The sequence below is a fragment of the Ursus arctos genome, unplaced genomic scaffold (genome assembly GCF_023065955.2).
Source record: "Ursus arctos isolate Adak ecotype North America unplaced genomic scaffold, UrsArc2.0 scaffold_4, whole genome shotgun sequence".
NCBI lineage: Eukaryota > Metazoa > Chordata > Mammalia > Carnivora > Ursidae > Ursus > Ursus arctos.
The window spans coordinates 77,563,593-77,570,612 of NW_026623056.1; the positions used below are offsets into that span (position 1 = coordinate 77,563,593).

General features: G+C 38.9%; 1 protein-coding gene across 1 annotated transcript in view; it reads right to left on the bottom strand.

Moving 5' to 3' along the window:
* CYYR1 (cysteine and tyrosine rich 1) overlaps positions 1–7,020 on the bottom strand; it is a 99,893-nt gene that overhangs the window by 29,677 nt on the left and 63,196 nt on the right. The gene's annotated exons all lie outside the window — the stretch shown is intronic.

The window sequence follows — 7,020 nt, forward strand, 5'->3', positions numbered from 1 at the left end:
TTGGCCTACCTTGAGTCAAATACTTGTTTCCAGACCTTCAATATGTAACCAATGGGGAAAGACATGGGGGAAAGAGGTCAATTCAGGAGCAGAAGCAAGGGGTTTGGCATGTGATGACACAGATACTCACATACACTTTAACTTTGTGTAGTTGGCATTATTAAAATTCCAGGTCCACATTTGAATTTATGGATATGCACTACAATTATAAAGAAAGAGACAAATACTCCCAAATCTCAGTTTTGTCTGTCCTCCACCTAAATATATAATTGGTGCCACAAAGTCAAAGAGGTAACTTCAGGCAAGTTTGCAGGTATAGAACTATAAGGATTTCTAGTGGCCATCTATCCTAGCAGACCCGATTCCAAAAAAATCATTTAATCTCAAGGTTGGAAAGAATCATAAATTATGCAACATCAAACACCTTTTGGTGTCTCTTCTAGCTTAGATATGATGTTGGAGATTCAAGAAATACAAAGACTGAGGAAGACACAGACACGCATGTAATTATAATGCACGGCATTATGTGCAAATGGGGAAGCATAGACCAGATTCTATGAGAGCAGAGGACAGTATCTAATGCAAATGTGATAACATGTGTGCTGGCTTGTGTGAGTTGAGATTGGGTGTATGTGAGAGTGTGAATGAAAGAGGGTGTGGGTATATAAGTGTGTTTGGGGGTGGATTCCTTAAGGAGGTAAACCCCTTCCAAATTTTAAAGGAAGATCAGGACTTGGGGCACCTGGGTGGCATAGTCAGTTGGGCATCCAACTCTTGGTTTTGGCTCAGGTTGTGATCTCAGGGTTGTGAGATCAAGCCCTATGTTGGAGTCTGCTTGGGACTCTCTCTCCCTTTCCCACCCCCCCCCAAATAAATAAATAAATCTTTTTAAAAAAATAAAGGAAGATTAGGACTTAAAGGGAATTGAGGGGATTAGAACAGAAGGACATTTAAGATCAAAAGAACAACATATAAAGGCCATAGGGATGTAATATATCATGATATGTTTAAGAAATCATGAAAAGTCAAGGGCTGCTGGAATTGAAAAGAGGTAAAGCTGGAGAGTGAGCCGGGGTTTAGGGGGCAGATCGGGAGGATTTTGATGACACTCTCAAGAACTTGGCCTTTTTATTGGAATTAATGGAAAACAAGTGAAAAGCTGTGAGCACGAGTCAGTCTAAGAGTAATGTGGAGTGGAGTTACTAGGTACCAGACTGTGACCAGGTAGTCCTATGAGATCATTGTAGTTATCTGGGCAAAAGATGGTGAGGGACTGAAACTGACCATGGTGGTGGGGTGAGGAAGAAGGTGGCGAGGAGGGGGTTCAAGAACAACCTAAAAGGTAGAGTTTGCAGTACCTTAAAGTCATCAAGTTCAAACTCCAAAAGGATTATCATAATTCTGTTCCCCCCACCAGTCATCCAAACCTTTTGGACATTCCCAGGACTTAAAGATCATTGAATCTGGAAGCAGCTTATTCCATTGTGGAACAATACCCTGTAAGTGTGTGACACTTCAGTGGGATTTAGTTCACCAGAACTCTTACCTCTCCCAAAGAAGAGACCTGTCATAGGGAAGAAAGGAAGGGTCCAGCCCAGAAGGTGCCATGTAGAGGGCAGGGGATAAACTTTCCTTACCCTTGTTGACTACTGGTCTGACTTTAACAACGTGTGTTTTCCAAAGATGAATATGTTTATAAAGGCATGTCTACTCTTTAATATTGTAATACATAAATTTTTAGTATAATGAACATGCATGGATAGGAGGTTTGCTTTATTTTTATAATCAACGAACTCTTAATTATCCTTCTCTGAAACAACTGTCCTTAAACCTCTGTAAAATGTATGGTAAAAATAATAATCTTCGAGATATTTTTAGATTGCTTCATGAAGTCTGATCTTCTGATTCAGGTCTTTGTGCAGTTAGAATCTAATTGGATCAGATGGTGCCAGAGGTCCCCTCCAGCTCCCTACTACCACAGCCAATTAGCAGAAATTCCACTTTAATAATACAGCTGCTGCAGGTCAAGCAAAGGAAAGCACACCAGAGGTGGAAATCTCAGCCTAATGAACATTGAGAAAAGATGAGAAGAGAGTTAAATTTCAGTGTGATAATTAATTACAGTCCAACAAGAACAGAATTTTATGAATATTGGCTAATTGTAAGTTAAGCCATATTTATTCACACAAATCTTTCCTCCAACATCACCTCCAATCTGAGATGGAAAGAGAATATCTCTTTTCAGTATTTCTTATCTCACTTATTGCCAATATAAGCAACAATCTCAAGTCTATGGAGATGTAATTAATCGTCAAGGTAGTATTACATATGTTACATAAGTAATTATGACTGCATGTACTCGTTCACATTATCTAGTCAGCTCTTAATTAATTATTTCTACTTCGGATAGATATAGTTTTGTCTTAAGCATCCTGACAAAAATGCCTATACCGTGATGCAATAGTTACTACGGAAGATATCTTACATGATATTTTTTTATAAAGAGAATAAAAGATTCAAAAATCAGGGAGATTCTGTGCATTTTTAGGAGTAGCTGTTATAATGTGCTGGAATGTTTCACTGCATTCTTTGAAATTCCAGTAGGTCAGGGGGCTACTCACTTTTACAGCCATGCAACTTACAGGGAGGAATTATGCCTGGTTTGAATGTCTTCACACCATGGTTTTGTCTCTTTTGCATGTCTCAGGCCAACTGCATCTTGTCCCATCTATTACAACAGACTAAAGGGAGGAGGAGTGGCCTCAGAAATAACAATTCTCCTATCGGGAAGAAGAAAATTAGCCAATATAAACTGTGTAGCCTGGCAGAATAAAGCAAACTATACTTATTCAAGTAGCTTATATTGCCTGTGTGGACAGGCAGAATAGCAAATTACAGTGTAAGTGATTACTATAGGTTAAAGATTCTTCTGACAAATCAATGCTGATTGGGCAGAAGGAAGCAGATTTAATAAGGAGGAACCCAGTCACAGGGAATTAAGGGAGTAATAATCTTTAGTTCTGCAGATCACCTAGGGCAGGCAAGTGTGGGCAGCAGGGTTGCTGTAAAAATAGCCATGTGCTCCTTTACATTTCCCAGCTTCTCCTGCATCTTGGAGGGGAGGGACTGTGTGAACAATTCTTCCCAACAGAATATTAAAGGAAGTGATGTGTCACTTCCTGTCAAGGTTAGTTAAGATTTGGTGTTTCTTCCTCACCTTCTACTACCTCACCTTCTACTACCCCTCACCTACTACTACCTTCTACTACCCCAGCCTGTCTGTGTGACCAGAAGCAAAGGATTCTGGGATGGTGAGCCCACAGTATGGAAGGAGTCACTGAGTCATGATTTGGGAGAGGCACACAGGTGAGCTGCTGTTGTGATCAAGAAATAAAATGATGTTGGGCCAAGCCACTGAGATTTCAGGTTTTATCAGTTTCTGCACAGCCTAACTATCCTGATTAATGCATTGGTGTGATTCAGAACACAGGATATGAATTCAGAATACCAGTGTTTAAATCCAGTTTCCATTATTAATGAGCTCTGTGACTTGACCTCTCTAAAATTGAATTTTGGGGGCAAGAATCTTGTTATTAGAATGAGACACTGTAAGGAGTTTCAACTCAGGAAACAAAATGAAGTCCCTTGGTGGGCCCTGGAAATACTACATTCCAAGAGAGATGAAACTTCCAAGGACCCAGATGTGCTTATCAGGCTCCCAGAATTAGAGAGCTGAATAAGCCCCACAGGGCACTTGATTTGGTATAGAATATGAAAGCCAATCTCATTTTGTCTTGGAATGAAGGCTGTAGTCCTCAACTCTGGATTCACATTAGACTTAAATTAAATCACAAAAATACTGAGGCCTGAGCCCTAACCCAAATCAATTAAATCAGAATCTCTGGGGATGAGATCCAGATAGTATTATATTTTTAAAGTTACCCTAGTGGTGTTAATATGAGCCAAAGTGGAGAATCAATGACTTAGAGTAACAAAAAGGGTCTAGAGCTGCTTAAGGGCTTTCTGTCTCAGTTGAAATTGGTTCAGAAGGTGAAGGTCAGAGCCCAGGGGGAAAAAGTCAGGTGGACTTAATTATGTGGAACGGAGAAAACAGGTGATTTTAGCAGCAATTTCTCTACAAAAAAGAGATAGCAGTTTAAGTCAAAACATTTCCATTTGCAAAGCTTACATGGAAGGAATATTGTTATGAATACTATTATTATTGTCTTTTCAGCCCTCATTCTATTTCATATTCTCAAATCTACCAAATGCACTTCAAGTGTAAGAAGAAACCACAAAATTAATATTTAACATAGAAAAGTATTTCTGATTGGTAATATACAAAATTAGTAACAAAACGTTACAGAAACATAGACATTAAACAATGCTTGCAATCTTTTCTCCTCATGTATAACCATTAAAAGATATCTTTGACCATGAAAATAGACAGATCACTGCTTCCCAAATGGGGAGAAAGCTTGGCCCAGCAACCTAAAAACTGCCAGATTGATTCTGACCATTGTTTATCCAGTGCCCTATTCTATTTATGATCTAACTCACATTTAGCAAGGAAGATCAGTTTCCTACCAGGCGTGAATGAATCTTAATAGAAGGTGTCCCTTAATTTCCTTTAGTCATTTATACCTGTTACTCAAATTTCTCCTGTTTTTGGACTGCTAAGGTTCAGTGGGATGACAAACGTGAAAATATCTGCTGGTGATGACAGGTATTGATTGGACAGAAACATACTAATTACTTGCTTGATATGGTAGAAAGGTTACTGAAGAATACTCAGTTTAGGTACACTAAGTTGCATTGGCCTAAGCTTTCTCTTTTTTCTTCTTTACTTGAAATCAAAGTCAAGAGTCTTAATAATTTTGAATGGTCCTTAAAATATTCACATATCTGCTCATATTTAATTTAACAATGATCGTTTCCCATCAATGTACCCTCACGAGGAAATCCAAGTCATAAAATTTTTTTAGGGAACCACACCAATAACTGATTTCATGTAAACAATTTGAGATTATGCCAATCAATTCACCATTTCATGATTTCAAAGATTGTTTCATCAATCTTCTATCACTCAAGTCATAGAACATAAAATAAACCCTTTAACAAGAATTTGGGTTTTATTCTATAAGACAGACAAGGTCATTTTTTAAAGCAAATCAGCCTAGCAGGAGTGCTGTGAGAAGCATGCCAACAGAGAAAAATAGTTATAGAGCCTTTCGGCTCTATTCCATAAATCTTGACCTCTTTTTTCCCTTCTGCTACTAGTGGATAGTTTGCTTCTCGTATCATTCCCTAAGGGAAGTTCTAACACCACATGAGGCTAACAAATATAATTTGGTTTTTTACTATTTTAAGTTCAAGTTATTAAAATGCCATGGACTCAGTGAAGTGTGGCTCATGTCATTTGACAAAGCTGAGAAGGAGTCATACATACTGCCCCCCCCAAAAAAACAATATTATGACAGTGTGAAACTGATAATTGCTTTTGGGGGGATCAATCAATTTAAGATCGAAGTGCTTAAATATTATGTTTCAAAACATAAGAAATACACATTCTTTTCTACACTGAAAGACACGCGAAACCTGGGTTTTTCAGGAGACTCAGGTGTAAATATTGGTTTCATGCTCTCCACTGAATTAGAACTCTGAATCGAATCTCACACTGACTTCCCTTATTTCACTTGTGTCATATAATTTCATTTGGTTTGAAATTTCAAGCAGCTAAATTTGTCATCAGCTTTACAAGATTTCCATCTTTTACATTTGATAAGTTCTTGAAAAAGAGTAAGGGACACACCTCTTCATGTGTTCATCACATACGGATGAAGTACGTATTCAGGTGTGTGTCTAGGAGCTGTGGACACAACGTTGACCTGGAAGGTGTATGACTGGCCTCTCTACCAGGGAAGAAAGACAGCTAAACAACCAGATAGTAAGAAATATTAAGGAAGTGATAATTAAAATTATATCTGAAAGGTGAGTTAGCCACCTTTCAGAAAGTACTCAGGAAGTACTCAGGAAGAAGAGATGACCCGTGGGAAAGCAAGAGAGAGAAAGGGCATATTTTAAGAGAGAAAAGTTCAGTAGAACAAGCATTGTATACAGTTTTGATGGCAGGAAGCTGTCTGACTAGTGCAGATGAGTTTGGTGAACTTAACTGGGATGAGATTATGAAGGGTTTTGAAAGCCAAGGTAAAAGGGAGACTGTAAAGCAAAAGGGTCGGTTGCAGGAATAGTGTTTCAGGAAGATGTCAGAGAATAACGTATCAATCACAAGAGGCCAAAATGGAGACAGGGATGCCAACTGGGAGGTTGCAAAAGAGATGAAGGAAGTCACTGCCAAGTATAGTGGATGGAATGGTGCTCCCAAAAAGATATGTCCATGTCCCAATTCCCAGAACCTAGGAACGTTATCTTATTTGGAAAAGTCTTTACAGATGTAATTAAATTAAGGATCTGGAGATCAAGAGATCACCTTGGATTATCTGGATAGATTCTGAAATCCAATGGCAAGTATCCTTATGAGACACAGAGAGGAGATTTGACAGAAGAAAAGAAGGCAATGTGACCATGGAGAGACAGAGGTTTAAGCATGAGTCCAAGGAATGTCAGCAGCCACAAGAAATCAGAAGAGGCAAGGAAAGATCCCTTTTTACAGCCTCCAGAGGAAGCATGGCTCTGCTGGCACCTTGCTTTTGGACTTCCGCTCCCAGAAATATGAAAATAAATTTCTGTTGTTTTAAGCAACAGTTTTGGTAATTTGTTATAACATCCACAAGTAACTCATACAACAAGGCAAGAGAAAGACCCAGGAGGAGGGAGAGAACACAGTGCATTCGGGACACTGCAAAAGGCCAGGAGAGCAGGATCCAAGGACATTCATGAGTGAGAGGCCAGAAATGAGGTTCGAGAACCAAGCAAGAGATTATATTAGTGAAAAGCAGCTGGGTCTGAATGCACATGGAATGCCAAAATATCAGTGAGTGGATCAGACCGGTGGAAGAA